The following is an 18,498-nucleotide window of genomic DNA, read 5'->3' as shown; positions in this document are numbered from 1 at the left end:
ACATATATCCCGTTGCTGCTGCCTTGCATCTGGCATTCAGAGATCGCTTGCGTCTCATGGCTTGTAAACTGTGATGGCCTTTTCATCCATAAATCTGTCCAATCTCCTTTTAAAGGTATCCAGGCCAGATACCATCACCACTTCCTGTGGCAAGGAGTTCCACAGATTAATCACATACTGGGTAAATACATATTTTCTTTTGTCTGGTTCTACTCTCCTAACAGTCAATTTTAGTGGATGTTGCCCGGTGCAGCAACTGTTACCCTGCACATGCCCAATCTCGTCTGATCTCGGAAGCTAAGCAGGGTCAGGCCTGGTTAGTACTTGGATGGGAGACCGCCTGGGAATACCAGGTGCTGTAGGCTTATACCGTAGTCTTTCAAGACTGAAGGTTGCCAACCAACCCCCAGTTCTCATGTTATGTGAGATGTTTCCTGGTCCTGCAGTTCTTGTGTTGTATGAGGGGGAAAAGAACATCCCTCTATCCATCCCCTGCATAATTTTGTATGTCTCAGTCATGTTCCCCCCAGGTACCTCTTTTCTAGACTGAAGAGCTCCAAACGTGTAGCCTTTCCTCAAAAGGGAGGTGCCCCAGCCCAGTAATCATTTTGGTTGCTCTCTTCTGCACTTTTTCCAGTTCCACTGTATCCTTTTTGAGATGCTGCAACCAGAACTGGATGCAATACTCCAGATGTGGCCTTACCATCAGTTGTACAATGGCATTATAATATTGTCCTTGTTATTCTCAATCTCCCCTTTAATGATCCCAAGCATGGAATTGGCTTTCTTCAATGCTGCCACACTTTGGATCAGCACTTTCATTGCACTGTTCCCAATATCCCTTTCTTGATCTGTCAAAGACAGCTCAGAACTCATTAGCCTACATGTGAAGTTTGAATTTTTTGCCCCAACGTGCATGACTTTACACTTACTTACATTGAAGCACATCTGCCATTTTGCTGTCCATTCTCCCAGTTTGGAGAGATCCTTCTGGAGCTTCTCACAATCCCTTCTGGTCTTCACCACCTGGAAAAGTTTAGTGTCATCTGCAAACTTGGCCACCTCACTGCTTATCCATCCAGGACTTATCCCTCCACTGCTTTTGTCTCCAGGTCATTTATGAACAAGTTGAAAAGCAATGGTCCCAGGACAGATCCTTACGGCACACCGCTTTTCACTCCATTGTGAAAATTGCCCACTGACACCTACTCTGAAGCACATTGAAGCACATCTTCCATTTTTCTGTCTATTCTCCTAGTCACCACCCCAGTTCTCCCATCCCCTGCTCTGTTCCGCCCAGCCTGTCTCCCTTCTACCCAATCCTTAACAGGGTTAGTAGGAGTCTGGAAGCTGCTGGTGTGCAGAGCTGTCCACCTGTCACAGTGGCCAGCTCATACGCTCCAACATCTTTTGAGACAACCAAAAAGCACCTAGCACTGCCAGAACATAGTTCCAGTGGCTCTTAGCATATTTAGGTATTACTGCACCAGCACAAAGAAAGAAAGAAAGAAAGAAAGAAAGAAAGAAAGAAAGAAAGAAAGAAAGAAAGAAAGAAAGAAAGAAAGAAAGAAAGAAAGAAAGAAAGAAAGAAAGAAAGAAAGAAAGAAAGAAAGAAAAGTTGATTGATTGGTTATTAGGGAACTTGCCCTTTAGCACAAAACCATAAGAAGGTTTAAAAAAGGATTTAGAAAGGCCAAACTCTAGCTCTGGAGAAAGGGGCTACATTGCATTGCAGGCTATTGTTATGGCAGCTCAACCAGCTAGTGTGGTGAGCAAGAGATCACCAGTCATACCATCAACTGCCTCATGGGCCAGTCTTCTTGCCTCGTCCGCCCTTTGCTGGTCTACACTCCACAGCTCGGTGCCGCCATTGCGGTTATTGATAGAAACAGCACCCCAAACAGAGCTTCACAAAGACGGGAAGAAGACACAGAAAAACACTGGAATGCCACCATTTGTCAGCAACATCATCCGGATTGTCTTCCAGAAATGGGTAAATGAATGATGTAAATTTGACAGTAAATGGTGCAGATGGGAGCACTCTTCCCTCTCCACACACACACACACACACACACACACCATTTGGAGGCAACCCAGGTTCCCAGATGCACACGTGCAGCTGCATATCAGGTTTAGAAGCATGTTCTATAATATGGGTTGCAGAGGCACTTGTGAACTGTAAAGGAGCTTATGGGGCAGGCTTTTCAAATGACATACAGTAAACATGCCATAGATTTCTGCATAATGCGTGCAATGTGGAGGAACCCTTAAGCAGCCCTCAGCTGCCATTTCCACTTCTGTTCCTTTCCCTTCTCGCTGCCAACTTGCATTTACCTGGCTTACGTTTCGAGGCGATCCTTTTATGTGGCTCTGAAAGCATTTCTTTCTTTTTAAAAAAGGCAGGCCTTTTCAGCCTTAACAGGCCATTGCATTACCCCCCCCACCCCCCGCATTTTACCCTGGTTTTCTTTTCTTCATCCTCTCTTTCTTCTTCTTTCGGTGCTCGGTGATACACAAACCATCTGTGCTTCTAACACAATGTTCTTGAATAGCCTCCAGGCTGAGTCTGTGGTTTGAAAGTTTTTAACTTTGCCCTTCAGCCTGCTGTTAACCATTTTCCTCATAGTTTTAAAATATGCCATTCTTTGTTCTTTGGTCCTCTACCACTATCACCCCCCCCCCCCAAAGGGGGAGTTCCCCCTGTATTAAGATACCAGAAGTAATTATACAGTCTTTTGCTATTACCTGTAAAGCTCAGTTAGGGAGCACTTGACCAGAGCCATGGGTTTGGCAACCTTTCTGGGCAAAGGGATTGGACATTTGGCAATGATGTCATTGTTGCCTCACTGAAATTGTGCATTGTCCAGCTCCTGGAAGCTGCATGGCACAAGAACTCCGTGAGCCTGGGCAGACAGCTTTGTCGTGCTCTGTCCAGTTCACGGCAAATTGGGTGGAAGGCTTTGCCTCCCAAACCAAGCTCCATGCAGGCCAGATGGCTTTGGGTCACAGGCCGATTTAGCCCATGAGTGGTAGGTTGCCGATCCCAATCTAGAATGTCAAACGAGTTTCTATAAGTCAATGAGATTTCACAAGGGCAGTTCTGCACGTTCCTACAGCAACCCTAAAACAAAAACAATTGGCAGGCTAAAAGTCTGCCAAAGCAAAAACAGGTCAAATGGCAGCATTAGCACCTGAGCATTTTCATGAATTAATCATAGTTTACCTGCTTGTTCTAAAGTGAGTCAGTTCAAGAGTCTGTTGTGTAAAAAGAAAAAAAAATCCTGATTGCTGTATAATCAGCAGCAGCTGCTCGGTCCTACCTCTGATCAGTGGTGTCACTAGGATTCATGTCACCCCGTGTGGGAGGCCTGCGCATCACCCCATGCAGTGGGCGGGGCAATGCCCCAGGTGGTGGGCATGGTGATGTACCATTGCCCCGCCCCCACAGGTTTTTTGGCTGTACCTTTTGATATAACACAGATATTTCAATGTGGTTTGTTTCATTGCATTCTGCATGAAATTACACATTGATTATAACATGATGGTCTTATTCCTCCAAATTCTGATTTTAGTGATTTTGAAAACTTGTAGAGTCTCTCACACACAGAGACCCTGTCAACTTACTAACACCTTATTGGAGCAGTTCTCAAACTTTTAGCACTGCGACCCACTTTTTAGAATGACAATCTGTCCAGGACCCATTGGAAGTGATGTCATGGCCAGAAGTGACATCATCAAGCAATGACCAAAAGGCAAGGCATGTCTGCCTGATCATGAGTAAACATGACCACGTGGCTGAGTTTGCTTTCCATAGAGCTCAATAGACTGCAGGAGGGAGAGAGGGACTTCCTTCTCAGGTGTTTTTTGGGGCTGCATTCATTAGATGAAGACCATTCTGATGTCCTTGGAGTCCTCTTTGCATGCCCTTTCTGACGAACTAAGACAAGTTCACCTACTTGCGAGTAAACACGGCCACATGGCTTTGTTTCTGGCTCAATAGATGAAGCTAGGAGGGAGGCAGGGACCTCCTCCAGTGTTTTTTGGGGGGCTGCATTCATTGGATCGGGACCATTCTGGTGTCGTTGGATTTGTCTCAGACTGCCCTTTCTGACGGACTATGGCAAGTACCCCTACCCGCGAGTAAACACACGATACGGCTCCACTTTCCATAGGGATCCATGCATTTTTGCTTTCTGGATTTTGGCCATAACTTTTGAAGGAAAGGAGGTATTTTAATTCTGTTTTTTTGCATTGCGTTCCACTGGACATTCTGCATCCAACAGTGTATGGCATGACGTGGTAACTCCTAATGCTGTGATTTTAGCCTGTAACCTCCCCAGGGTGCGTCACCCCCCCGATGCGTCACCCGTTACAGCCCGCACCCCCCTAGTGACGCCAGTGCCTCTGATTTTCTTCTGCTTCACCAGCAGGACTGGATGTCATTGGGTACTTTACTGTGTGAGTGAACAGGGCCATAAGAAGTTGTACTCCAGTCACTTTATCTGGTCGGCTGCCCTCACTAAGCCTCTGAGCAACCTCATTCTAGCATTTCATTACCAAGGATCTTTGAAAGCACATCTAATTATTCCTCATGGAAAAGAAAGCATGACACGATGGAGCATGATTTTTAACGTTTTCCAAAATGCTCACTGGTACCCTTTTTGCACCCCATCCACTTTTTGGCCAGGGCAGGTGCCCCTTAAGGACCCAATCCTATCTGGGTGTTAAGCTAACAGTTCTCACCATCTTCCACTGAGAAGACCCAGGTCACTGGTTTGACAAGTGTTCTATTGGTCTGCAGGTTGCTGTTGCTGGGGCAAAGCCCCAGAGGTCATGTGTAGGTGACACTGGTTCACAGAAACTACATCACCACTGTTAAGTTGGTGGCAAGATAGAAATGGGGAGTGTTTGAGCAGGTTGGGGCAGGGAGAAAGCTGGGCAGGGAATGGGGAGGGGAGGAGATGGCAGCCATGCACGTTGCATCTTATCTCTCCTTCCTTGCCTGGACCTACCCCAGCTAACGAGCTCTAAGGAGACTTATTGAAAACCAGACAACCTATGGGGAAGGTAAGTAAAAATATTCTTTACTGATCTCTCCTGAGATATCTGGTCTCCTACCAGCCCATAGCATGCAGTTGGTGCCCCATCAGCAGTACTGCATGCTCTGGGCTAGCAAGGGATAGGATTGAGCTGTTAGTTTACCTACTTCCACATGCTATCTCCTGCACATACACATGAAGAAGCATTATTTGCACATGCAAATAAGCATGAGTGCATGGCTCACCCCCTGATCTTGCTTACCTCAAAATGTTTACTCCTAGCTACCCTACTGGCACGACACCTGCCTAAACAAAGTGAACAATAAAACTATAAAATTAAAAGGTAAAATAAACAAATCCGCAACCAGAACACCAGTCTGGGATAGGCAATGGAACCACAAGGCTAGGGTCAAGCCAACTGGCAGCAAAAGGAAGGCATAGTGATAACGGCTCAATACTTTTATTCTATCTTCAGAATAGAACCTGGCAAAATACAAGGCAAACCCCTGGCTTTTTATAGCCTTTAACTCTGCCCAGACTTCCCGTGATTGGTGCAATTGAAACCTTAAATAGAAGGCCAATCGGATGGTAGGATTTCGATCCATCACCCGATTGGCCAGTCATAAGTCTTGGCCAATCAGTTATGCAAGTTTTAGATTCTGCATAACTTACATACATAACACCTACCTACCTACTTACCTACCTACCTCTATAAAGAGCAACCAGCTACACTCAGACTGAGTGACAGTCGGGAGGATGGGGGAACGCCAGACAGATGTAAAGTGAAGAGGCAGGCTGCACGGACCTGCTGAGTAACCTCACCCCTTGACAGGTCCAGCTAATTAACTTACGGTGTTGCCTCAGCACCCTGTGTGATTGGGTGGGGCAGGCGCAAAAGTGGAAGTGCTCTATGGGCGCCACCACTCATTCCTACAACAGGAATGTTATATATATATATATATATATATATATATATATATATATATATATATATATATATATATATATATATAAATCCTAAATAGGGGAGGGGGAGGCTGAAGATGTCTTCAGAATTATAATGATTTTTACTGCAAAGAACCAAGAAAAAGAAAAAGAAATCTTTGTAAAATTCTAAAATAGGCACTTGGGAATCTGGTTTACTTATTTATTTTGTTAACAGATATCTAAATTACATCCAATAAGAATCAGGCTTCTCTCTCTCTCTCTCTCTCTCTCTCTCTCTCTCTCTCTCTCTCTCTCTCTCTCTATATATATATATATATATATATATATATATATATATATATATATATATGAACAGCAGCTTTCAAATTTATTCAGACTAATGAGCTCGTCTAAATTTTGAGGATGCTTAATTCACTGAAGTTGGTTCTGTGGCAGCAGAGAAAAACAACAAGGTTGTCACTGCCTGTGAACAAAGTGAATTGGTTATATGACTGACAGTAGAGATTTCTTTTAACATCAGTAAAAGGAAGCAGAGGTGTCAGGTAAGAGGACAGATGCCGAATTCTCCAGTACTTAGAGAGTTTGTGTACTATCACGAAGGGACACGTTGACTTGATGCCAACTTAATAGGCTCAGCACCGATAGAGCACACTGGGAAGGGGATGCAATCGGCTTGAAAGGATGCCCAGGTGACATCAACATACACCCAATGCCTATGGAACCAGTTTAGGATTGGAGAAACCTTTTAAGCCAAGCCAAATCTTTTCCCAGTACGACATTTCCCAAGTGATAGTCAGATAATTTTACCTCACTTTTGCTCAAAGGGAAAAGAAAAGAAAAGAAAAAAAATCTCATTTCATCACGGAACAACTAAAATTCCTTCAGTTCTTCTTGAAGGAAGTGGAAAAAGAAGAAGACCATTAATGCAGATCTTAAAAATAGAAACAAGCGATTAAAAAAAAAAAATCTGCACAATAATCCCCGTGAACAAAAGTGCCAAAACCGTTTGCATTCAGGAAGAGAATGCCACGTATCTTTCCACTCCTAGGCCCAAGCCAGACTTTCCTGACTAGAAGAGCTACTCTGTTACCTCACAAAGTGAATTAAGATTGGGGAAGGCTTGCTCCCTGAAATAATTCTATAGCGGGAGAAATATCCTGCAGTGCAGAAATTTGACCTCTTGGACAAACAGGCTCTAATAAAAAAAAAAAGTGCTATTTGCTACGAGCGCTTTGGGAGTTTTAAATCATCAAACTAAAGTACCCCAGGCTCTGACAGTAAAATTTTCATTCAATGAAGGACTCGGCTTCACAACATAATAAATTATATATGACGGGACATATAAAACATTTAAAGATATACAGAAATTCGCTGTATTTGTATGCTGCAGGAGAGTTCAGCCCTTGAAGTACTTTTTATGTCAATCTTGCCTATTCAGATGAAGAGGGAAAAAAGCAGGGGGAAAGGAAAGAAAAAAGTCCTTTTTTTCAAGAGAAGAAAGAAAGAAAGAAAGAAAGAAAGAAAGAAAGAAAGAAAGAAAGAAAGAACGAACGAACGAACGAACGAACGAACGAACGCTGCCAGCTAACATCAAAATCAGTGGTTCCCACCATTTTTTTCACTTGTGTACCCCTTGGCAGCCCATTTTCATAAATCATGCCCCTCATATTAGCAAAATTAATTAATATAGCTGCTGTTATTTCAAATTTATGTTTTCATCTACTGATCCATATCTGATAATGCACAAATTGATGACCAGAAACTGGCAGTTTCAGCCAGCTAGCTGTCTTCCTTCCTGCCTTGCCAGCCCCACAAGGCATTCTAATACAGACCTGCTTTTTTATGCTGTTATTCAATTCTTTTTTGAGTACCCCTAAAGAACCCTAAATGTCCTGGCAACTACCCCTGGAGGTACATGTACCCCAGGTTAGGAACCACTGATCTAAATTAAAAGGGGTTAGGGACTGGCTCAGCAGGATGAATTTATATGGGGGAAAAACATTAAATGGTGGAGTCATCAATTAGGGAACTGGGTATAAAAACAGTCAAAAATAAGAGATGGCTTAATTAAGGTCATGTTTATAGAATAAGAATACAGCCTTCATAGCTCTTTCTTATTTATCCATGCCTTGTATCTTTCAACTGTCAGGGCCTTTTGTGGAAGTCCTGCTAAACTTTGACAGATGAGATCAGTGGTTCTCAAACTCTCTGGGAGAGTTTGAGAGCCAGTAAGTCTTTGCAGGGGTGGGGGGAGGAGGCAGCGGGAGCGGGGGGAGGCAGTGGCGCGATCCCCAGGATCGTGCCACTCAGGGGGCTGCAGGGACTTGGGTGTGGGATGCCCGGTGCAGCTTCTGGCAGGGCTCCCCGCAGCAGGGAAAGTGGATAGAGAGCAATCGCGCCCCACCCCCACTAAAGCAGAAGTGGAGCTTGATCGCTCCCGATCCAATTTCCCTGCTGCGGGGAGCCCTGCCAGACGTCATGTCAGGCTCCCCGCACCCCAGGGAGGCTTCAGGAGGCTTGGGTAAGTGCACCCAAGCCCCTGCAGCCCCCTGAGCGGCACGATCCTGGCGATCGCGCCGTTGCCTTCCCCTGCCTCTAGGCTGCCCCCGCCCCTTAAGGGGGCAGAGACCAGGGCCCTCAGGCTGGGGCGTCATGACGCCCCAGTTTGAATAGCACTGGACTAGATAGACACATTGGTCCAATGTTCTCAGGTTCCATTTTTAACACCAAACTTGGTCTTGGAGGCCACATGGCCTGATCCTATTATAGTCTTACTCTAGAACAAGTCTTCCAGCTCCGTAAGGTGCTTCCCGGCTGTTGCATGGCCTGGCTGCCTCCACATGTGGTATGTGGCTGGCACAGAGGGTGGACACCCACTGGTGCCAGTAAGTTTGAGGAGAGAGTTGGAGGAAGGCAGGAAGAGGGCGGAAGGGGATGAAGCAGGGAGAAGGGGGCAGTATTGGTCGCAACATCACACACTAGTAAACTAACTCCCTTCCAGGCCTTGATCCCCCGACCTGTATCCATGTAGACTTGTATCCGCTATAGAGCTGGTGTTGGCCTCTGAGCAAGAACATAAGAAGAACCCAGCTGGATCAGGTCAGAGGGGGCCCATCTAGTCCAGCTTCCTGTATCTCACAGTGACCCACCAGATGCCTCAGGCAGCACACAAGACAAAAAGATACCTGCATGGTGCTGCCACTCCTCTGCACCAAGTAGACCCAGTGGCCTGGCGCGGGCTCACCCCAGGGCAAAAGAACAAACGTGTCCTTTCCTTCAGAAGTACTTTAGATGCCAAAAATCACGTTTTGGGTGTGGTGTGAAACTGGCACACCACCATGTGGGGAGTTGCATTGATTGGACTGACCAAGTCTCCTAGAGCAGAGTGGTCCAGCCTGCAGGCTGCTTGAAGCTCACAAGACTTTGGTGGTGGCCCTCAACAACATTCAGGAAAAAAAAAAAAACATCTTCCAGGTCCGCCCAGCTTTACACCACAGCTGGTGTGTGCCCTGCCAAGTGGCAGGGGTCAAGCCTTTGCCACCCACTCCACTCTCTTCTGGCTGCAGCCAGCCCCTGGCAAATGGTGAGCCGGCCGCCCCCACTCTGACAAGGCACTGTTGAGCATCTTTGACAGGGTACGGTTGCTTCTTCAGAAGGTACAAAGGTTTGTCTTCCTTTGCATGTGACAATAAAGACACCTGAAATAGTGGAGTGGGTACTAATGGCTTTAGAGTATGTTACCTCATAGAAAATGATGAGTCTCTTGTCCTTTATCAATGGATTCACATAAGAACAGCCCCACTGGATCAGGCCATAGGCCCATCTAGTCCAGCTTCCTGTATCTCACAGCGGCCCACCAAATACCCCAGGGAGCACACCAGATAACAAGAGACCTGCATCCTGGTGCCCTCCCTTGCATCTGGCATAGCCCATTTCTAAAATCAGGAGGTTGCACGTATACATCATGGCTTGTAACCCATAATGGATTTTTCCTCCAGAAACTTTTCCAATCCCCTTTTAAAGGCATCCAGGCCAGATGCCGTCACCACATCCTGTGGCAAGGAGTTCCACAGACCAACCACACACTGAGTAAAGAAATATTTTGTTTGTCCTAACTCTCCCAACACTCAATTTAAGTGAATGTCCCCTGGTTCTGGTGTTATGTGAGAGTGTAAAGAGCATTTCTCTATCCACTTTATCCTTCCCATGCATAATTTTGTATGTCTCAATCACAGAGGCATGTTTTAGTTCCATGCCCATCGTTTTAAGACTCTACCTTCAGGAATCACTTTCCACATTGAATTGTCCACTGAAAAACACCTGAGAAACTACTGTGGAATTCTTGAGCATCATAGAGAACAAGAAGGTCCAAGTCACAAGAAAATAGTGTGGCAGGAACATCATTCCAGGAATAAGTCCCACTGAACTCAATGGGACTTTGATGTAAGATCTGAAGGAAATATAATCTGGATCACACTGTTGGCTACAGGGGCTGGCTTGGAGTCTTCAGTATGAAACAATCATGTTTCTCTTTCTCACCCTTCTGCCTTTTAGATGTCCCCAGGTCTGTTCTGTCTCTTTTTTTGTTTCCAATCTGTTTTTTGTTCCCAATCTGTTGTCGTCGTCCCCCACCAAGAGCAATGAATCTTACTCTGCTAACATTCTTGTTGGTACCTTGAAATTGAAAGTTCTTTTCCTCCCCTGCCCCTTAACAGCTTGAAGAGGGATGCTTCTCTAGGTCTCATGACTCTCTCCCTTTAACCCTTTGAATCCATCAGAAACAAAGCACTTTTTGGCCACCTCTGGGTGTTTTGTTTTTGAAAGGACTGAAATTTGGCTGCCCTCTGGAATTCCATGAGTACCCCAAAATCTCCATCTTCTTCTGGGCAATCCTGTTTTTACTACAGTTTCATCAGCAAGGAGGGATGGAAGTGGGTTGGGGACTTCATATCTATATCTTGCAGATCTCCAACTGATATCTTTCAAAAGCTAATGGCAGGCACTTGCATCATGTGGTCTATGAATCCATTGGAAAAAAAAAAAAATCTTCCAATATGAGAAACTTTGAGTGAAAATCTGAGTGCCCCTTTGGCTGGTGCAAGTTCCTTGCCCCAGCTGAAGAGTGTCACAAAAGTGCCATAAAGCACTTTTGCGCCACTTTTCTGGGAGATAGACTGACGCACAGTTGTGCACCGGTCTCCCTGTGCCGATGCGAGCCCCAGACTGGGTGAGTTTGTGACAGCTGAGCTTGGCCAATGCAGGACTCGGGGGGGGGGGCATGGGGAGGGCAGGGTGGAGGGAGGTGTTTCGGGTTGGGGGAAGGGAGGGCGGCAGGCATTACCAGGGGCGAGTGGGCAGGTGGGTAGCGGGAAGCGGGGCCAGGATCAGGCACTTATGCCAATTCCTAACCCCGTTCCCGGGTAGCCCCAAACTGCATCACCTCCTTAGTGGACCCATTGAGGCTGTTGTGGCTCTCCCCAGGGTATGGGGGAAAGTTTCCCCTTGCCTCGGGCCAACCCTCAGACAGCCCAAAACTTGCACTGGATACAGCGCAGGCCTGCCTGTTCCAGCGCAAATTAGGATTGGGCTGTTCCTTATATTGTCTCCCTAGTGCACAGAACAGTAGCTTATTCACCTTCCCCCCCCCCCAACCCATATCATTCATGAGTTCAGTCTTTCATGTGGCAGGCCTCCATAGGAAGATATGCAGGTATACTTAACTATTGCCAACAAGGTAGAAAATGGCCCCCGTTTTTATGAGAAGTAAGTTTCACGGCAGCGTCTAAGTATGCAGACAGATTCATTCATGTGCATTTAACCTCATGCCAAACCAACATTCCAGAGCAAGTATTCAGTTAATCACAGGAACATCTGCCAAGGCTTCAAGTAGCTTCATCATGAATGATTTATTTGCTATTGTTCAGTATCCTCCACCTGTGGTCTCCTGAAACCACCACTGTGAATCTAGGAAGTACAACAAGGAAGGCCAACCATATATGCATCATTCTTTCGCTTTTCCAAGCATGCAATGCAGTTTTTGAAATGGTGGCCAGCATCCATTGAAAAAAAAGGAACACAGAAGAACTGAAGATTGGCCTGGCCAAGTCAGAAGATTTCTCTAGAGATGTCCCACAGAATCAGTGGCATTATTTGGGCAGTGGAAGGGGGTAACTGGAATCAACTGCCCCAGGTGACATGTCCCAGAGTGAGGCGGGATGACAAGTTTGCCACTTTAGCCCTGACCGAGCAGAGCTCCTTGCTGTGTTTGGCAGCAGAAGGGCCAAATCCCCCCCCCCAAAAAAAAACCACAATTGGCGGTGACATGATGACGCAATGATGTCATTATGTCTCCATTGAGCTACTTCTGGGTGCCATGCTTCACACCTGTGTGCCAGACACCAGTTTGTTGATGGAGTTTGCTGAAAACAAGTGGGGTTTACTGAAAAGAGCCATCTGGATGCCCAACACATGTCATCTACAGGGGCATGGAAAACCTCTTGATGCTTGCAAAAAAAAAAAAAAGGGGGGGGGACTAGTTTTTCACCACATCCTGTGAAATTTTCTGCAAGTATCAGTGCAAGAAACTTTGCATTGTAATTTATTTTATTTGTTTGTAGATTTCGATCCCACTTTTCATCCTTGGTCCCCAAAGCAGATTACAATACTAGGGGGAAAATGCAATAACTATATTCACATTTTACTTTGTGGCAAAGCAAAATTAGACTGGCTTCCTCAGAGATGTAAGATGGTCCTGAAGTGGGAGAGGAATAGCTGAAGCAGGTGCCTGATACATTTGACTGACTCCCTCTCTGCGTCATAAGAACATAAGAACATAAGAACAGCCCCACTGGATCAGGCCATAGGCCCATCTAGTCCAGCTTCCTGTATCTCACAGCGGCCCACCAAATGCCCCAGGGAGCACACCAGATAACAAGAGACCTCATCCTGGTGCTCTCCCCTACATCTGGCATTCTGACTTAACCCATTCCTAAAATCAGGAGGTTGCGCATACACATCATGGCTTGTACCCCATAATGGATTTTTCCTCCAGAAACTCGTCCAATCCCCTTTTAAAGGCGTCTAGGCTAGACGCCAGCACCACATCCTGTGGCAAGGAGTTCCACAGACCGACCACGCGCTGAGTAAAGAAATATTTTCTCTTGTCTGTCCTAACCCGCCCAACACTCAATTTTAGTGGATGTCCCCTGGTTCTGGTATTATGTGAGAGTGTAAAGAGCATCTCCCTATCCACTCTGTCCATCCCCTGCATAATTTTGTATGTCTCAATCATGTCCCCCCTCAAGCGTCTCTTTTCTAGGCTGAAGAGGCCCAAACGCCGTAGCCTTTCCTCATAAGGAAGGTGCCCCAGCCCCGTAATCATCTTAGTCGCTCTCTTTTGCACCTTTTCCATTTCCACTATGTCTTTTTTGAGATGCGGCGACCAGAACTGGACACAATACTCCAGGTGTGGCCTTACCATAGATTTGTACAACGGCATTATAATACTAACCGTTTTGTTCTCAATACCCTTCCTAATGATCCCAAGCATAGAATTGGCCTTCTTCACTGCCGCCGCACATTGGGTCGACACTTTCATCGACCTGTCCACCACCACCCCAAGATCTCTCTCCTGATCTGTCACAGACAGCTCAGAACCCATCAGCCTATATCTAAAGTTTTGATTTTTTGCCCCAATGTGCATGACTTTACACTTACTGACATTGAAGCGCATCTGCCATTTTGCTGCCCATTCTGCCAGTCTGGAGAGATCCTTCTGGAGCGCCTCACAATCACTTCTGGTCTTCACCACTCGGAAAAGTTTGGTGTCATCTGCAAACTTAGCCACTTCACTGCTCAACCCTGTCTCCAGGTCATTTATGAAGAGGTTGAAAAGCACCGGTCCCAGGACAGATCCTTGGGGCACACCGCTTTTCACCTCTCTCCATTGTGAAAATTGCCCATTGACACCCACTCTCTGCTTCCTGGCCTCCAACCAGTTCTCAATCCAGGAGAGGACCTGTCCTCTAATTCCCTGACTGTGGAGTTTTTTCAGTAACCTTTGGTGAGGGACCGTGTCAAACGCCTTCTGAAAGTCCAGATATATAATGTCCACGGGTTCTCCCGCATCCACATGCCTGTTGACCTTTTCAAAGAATTCTATAAGGTTTGTGAGGCAAGACTTACCCTTACAGAAGCCATGCTGACTCTCCCTCAGCAAGGCCTGTTCGTCTATGTGTTTTGAGATCCTATCTTTGATGAGGCATTCCACCATCTTACCCGGTATGGATGTTAGGCTGACCGGCCTATAGTTTCCCGGGTCCCCCCTCTTTCCCTTTTTAAAAATAGGCGTGACATTTGCTATCCTCCAATCTTCTGGTACCGTGGCCGTTTTGAGGGACAAGTTGCATACCTTAGTCAAGAGATCTGCAACTTCATTCTTCAATTCCTTAATAACCCTTGGGTGTATGCCATCAGGGCCCGGTGACTTATTGATCTTTAATTTATCAATGAGGTCTGAAACATCTTCTCTTTTAACCTCTATCTGACTTAACTCCTCGGTTAGGAGGGGCCGTTCGGGCAGCGGTATCTGCCCGAGGTCTTCTGCCGTGAAGACAGATGCAAAGAACTCATTTAATTTCTCTGCCATCTCTAAGTCTCCTTTTAGCTCCCCTTTCCCTCCCTCACCATCCAGAGGGCCAACCGCTTCTCTGGCGGGTTTCCTGCTTCTAACATATTTGAAGAAGCTTTTATTATTCCCCTTAATGTTGCTGGCCATGCGTTCCTCATAGTCTCGCTTGGCCTCCCCTATCACCTTCTTACATTTCTTTTGCCACAGTTTATGTTCCTTTTTATTCTCTTCATTAGGGCAAGACTTCCATTTACGGAAGGAAGCTTCCTTGCGTCTTCATTCTCACACAACAGTTGATGCTATAGGGGGGCAGGGAAGTCTACCTGGATGCTTTTGCTTGCTTTCCTCACTTTGAGGAACGAACACACACAAGATAATTGACCAACGCCTTCTCAGCAGCGGTATAGCGTGGCTGGGCAGTCGTTCCCCTGCAGTGATTGGAGGGGGGGGGTTTCCAGGCTGTCTGCTGGGAGGTACAAAGCATTCACTATCCAAGTGTTCGCAGTGGTGAGCATGGCATTGGGGGGCCCTCCTGACCACCCTCACCTCTGTTTGGCTCCAAATCTGACATGGGGGGTGACATGGGGGTGTGTGATGTGACGGCGCCATTGCTTCACCGTGCCCCAGGTGCTGGCCAGCCAGGTGGTGTCGCTGCTTCTCAGTTTGGACTAGCTGGACCTGTGTGGGTTCAGCTCTGCCTAGCTCTAAGTCAGGGGTCTCTAAACTTTTAGGCCAGAGGGCCACATCATATATCTGGCATGGTGTGGAGGTCTGGAAAAATAAATAAATTTATTTTTGGGCCTTCAGATGGCCCAAAAACATCACTTCTGGTTTTCCAGGAGAACCAGGATGTGAAGTTTTTAAGCCTTTAGAAGGCATTCTGAGGGTAGGCACATGGCCTCCCCGGTCCTCAGAATACTCTCCAGATGCAACTGGAGTACAGCTTTGGTCACATTCGGTTGAGTGGGCCAGAGGCTTGCAGGGGACCTGAGGCTTGCGGCAGACCAGATAGAGCAGCCATTTTCAACCACTGTGCCATGGCAAATTCATGGTGTGCCATGAGTGGTGTGCCATGAGGTGTGCCACAGGAATTTGGGAGAAGGTCATTTATTAATAGGGCTAATGGGCGATGTGCCCACTGGTAGCATGGTGTGCCTTGTCAATTGTCAAAAACCTGACAAAAAATTGACAATTTTAGTGCCTTGTCACTGTTACCCTGCACATGCCCAATGTTGTGTGATCTCGGAAGCTAAGCAGGGTCAGGCCTGGTTAGTTCTTGGATGGGAGACCGCCTGGGAATACCGGGTGCTGTAGGCTTATACCATAGTCTTTCGAGACTGAAGGTTGCCAACCAAGGTTGCCAACCATGAAATGAAAAAGGTTGAAAATCGCTGAGATAGAAGATTGTCGCAGGCCGCATCTGGCCCCCAGGTCGCGGTTTTGGCTATAAGCGAAGCAACCATTCAAACACAGACTGGTGCAGTACAGCAGAAGCAAAAGAGTTGTGAGTTGAGGCACTGTTTCCCCCCCCCCCTTTCTTCTCTTTTGAGATGAAAGCAGGCTGTTGAGACATGAAGAATTTATCCATTTGTGTTCTGCAGATGGATTCCTGAGTGGCATTAAAAACATGCCTCTTGTCTCCAGTGCAACACATTCCAGACTGACAGAAGAGGTTAACCATATTTCATACTTACAGCAACAAATGCAGACCCAGTTCAAATATTGCTTATAGTTATCTATAGCCATTTGTCTCTCTTCATCTATGTGTACATACACACGCATGTAGAAAAAAAAAAAAACCTTCTAAGTCAACAGTTAGATAATTTACCCCCATCCTTTCAAACTCATCAGACAAATTAGAGGAACATGAAATTTGTCTGCTATCAATATGTGCTTAGAAGAGATGCGCACTCAGGGTAAGGGCAATCTGTCAGCACCTTTGACAAATTGTAGACACTTTCAGTAAAACGCTCTTGCCTGAGGATGCAACTCAATGGTGGAACATATGCTTTGCATAGGGGAAAAAACTTTTCAGGTTCCATCCTGAAGTCCTTAACTGAGATCTGGGAGAGTCACTGAGAACTGACACCACTGGTCAGTGCTCGGAGTATAAAGCAACTCCTTGTCGCTATCTCTCTTCCAGAAGTACAGTTATCATAACACTATCTATCCTTCTTCTGCCTTTCACCATATGAGATACCATCAAAAACTAGCACATGTGAACCCACCATACACTGAGTCAGACCACTGGTCCATGTGGCCCAAATTGTCCAGACTGAGAGGCAGCAGTTCTACAAGCTCTTTCCCAGCTCTGCTGCTTGAGAGCCTTTTAACAAGAGAGATTGGGGAATGACCCTGAGTCCTTCTGAAAGCCCTACCAGTGAGCCGTGGTGCCTCCATTAGCGGGAATGTGCATAGATGAATTTAAACATATTTTTATAATACGTACAGTTTCCTAACATAGTGGCAGAGGCTCCAGAAGGCCTCAGATTTACAGGGATGGTAGTGGCCACATCAGTCACCATCAATGGGGACAGCATAATTCAACCACCATTCATCCTACAAGGGAGGTGTAAGATGGGCAGAGTTGGGTATCCCAATCCTACCTAACTATGTGGTGGTGCAGTGACACCAACGTGGAATCTGCTGCATCCTATTGTTGGGGAGAGGGTGGTGGTTGACCTCCAGAGGCCAGCTTGAGGCAAAGGAACATTTGTTCCCTTGCCCTAGAAAAGGCCGCTGTTGGTTCAGTGGGTTTACTTGGACCTGCACCAGCTGTATAGCTGGCACAGGTCTGAGTAGATCCAAAAAGGCAGATCTGGCCTAGGAAGGAGGTTTGGATTCAGTAGACACCACTGCCACCAAACCTTTCCCCTTCCTAGGCCCAATCTGCCCTCCTCCCAAGCCATCACCTCTCTGGAAGTCTAATATGGCAAATATTCATTGCAACATCAATTATTACTTTCCCCTCCCCTTAATGCTAAATAACATTTCAAACCTGAGAAGTGGAATTGGGAATGCCTTTTGCCAGCTCTGTAAGTTATGAGCAGAACGGGTTTCTTTGAAGCAAACAGTATATCAAGCTCACAAGTGCAAGACACGTATTTATTATATGATTCGCTTCAGCCTTGTAGAATGAAAGCAGGAGTAATAAAATTGGCGCAGGAGACTGCAAACTGTTGCATCCTCGGAATTCATTGGAGATGATGTGAAAAAGTTGTTTGGATGTTTTATTATGTGTGGGGAATCCTATAAAAAACACACAGAGAGAAAAAGAGCTCAGCTGCTGCTTGGAAGTCAAGGCGGCCAGAGATAAAGATGAACGTGATGGGGTTGACACTGCAATTAAACTTGAAAACCTTCTTTATGTACACATTAAAAATCATGTTCAAACCAATAAACAAAATGAATAAACACAATATCATTGTACGTGGATTATGTATCTATAAAACTAGAACACAAGGCTCCCTACTTCCCATCCTATGTCAGCTGTGTTCAGTTTACTGCCAGAGATAGGCAGATTTATTACAGGAGGGCTTTGGGAAAACGGATCCCTTTGGTTAGTGCAAGTCAGTAAAAAAGTCACTTTAGCAGCTAATGCCACCTGTCAATCTGCCCTTTTATACAGCACCAGGAAGGTTCAAGGAAAGAGATCTTTGATTAATAATCAACAAAGAGCATATACATTTCTTTCTTGTAATAAAGGGGGAAATGATCTTAACTTATAAACTTGCAGATTTTTCCCCATAACCAACTGTATTTTCAAATGCTCCAGATGAATAAAAGCATTTAAAATAAACCACAAAGATCTGAGGTCAGAGTGGATCCAAAGATCCAAATAGAAAGGTTGAGGTTGCACATCCAACGACACGGGAATGGTCC

General features: G+C 45.9%; 1 pseudogene; it reads left to right on the top strand.

Annotated features, from left to right (window-relative positions):
• The first annotated feature begins 248 nt into the window (after positions 1-248).
• LOC136637173 (5S ribosomal RNA) lies at positions 249-362 on the top strand (annotated as a pseudogene).
• Positions 363-18,498: the final 18,136 nt, after the last annotated feature.

The sequence above is a fragment of the Tiliqua scincoides genome, chromosome 1 (assembly GCF_035046505.1).
Source record: "Tiliqua scincoides isolate rTilSci1 chromosome 1, rTilSci1.hap2, whole genome shotgun sequence".
Taxonomy (NCBI): Eukaryota; Metazoa; Chordata; class Lepidosauria; order Squamata; family Scincidae; genus Tiliqua; species Tiliqua scincoides.
Note: the sequence above shows the minus strand (reverse complement) of the source record. Positions and strands in the feature narration are given on the sequence as shown.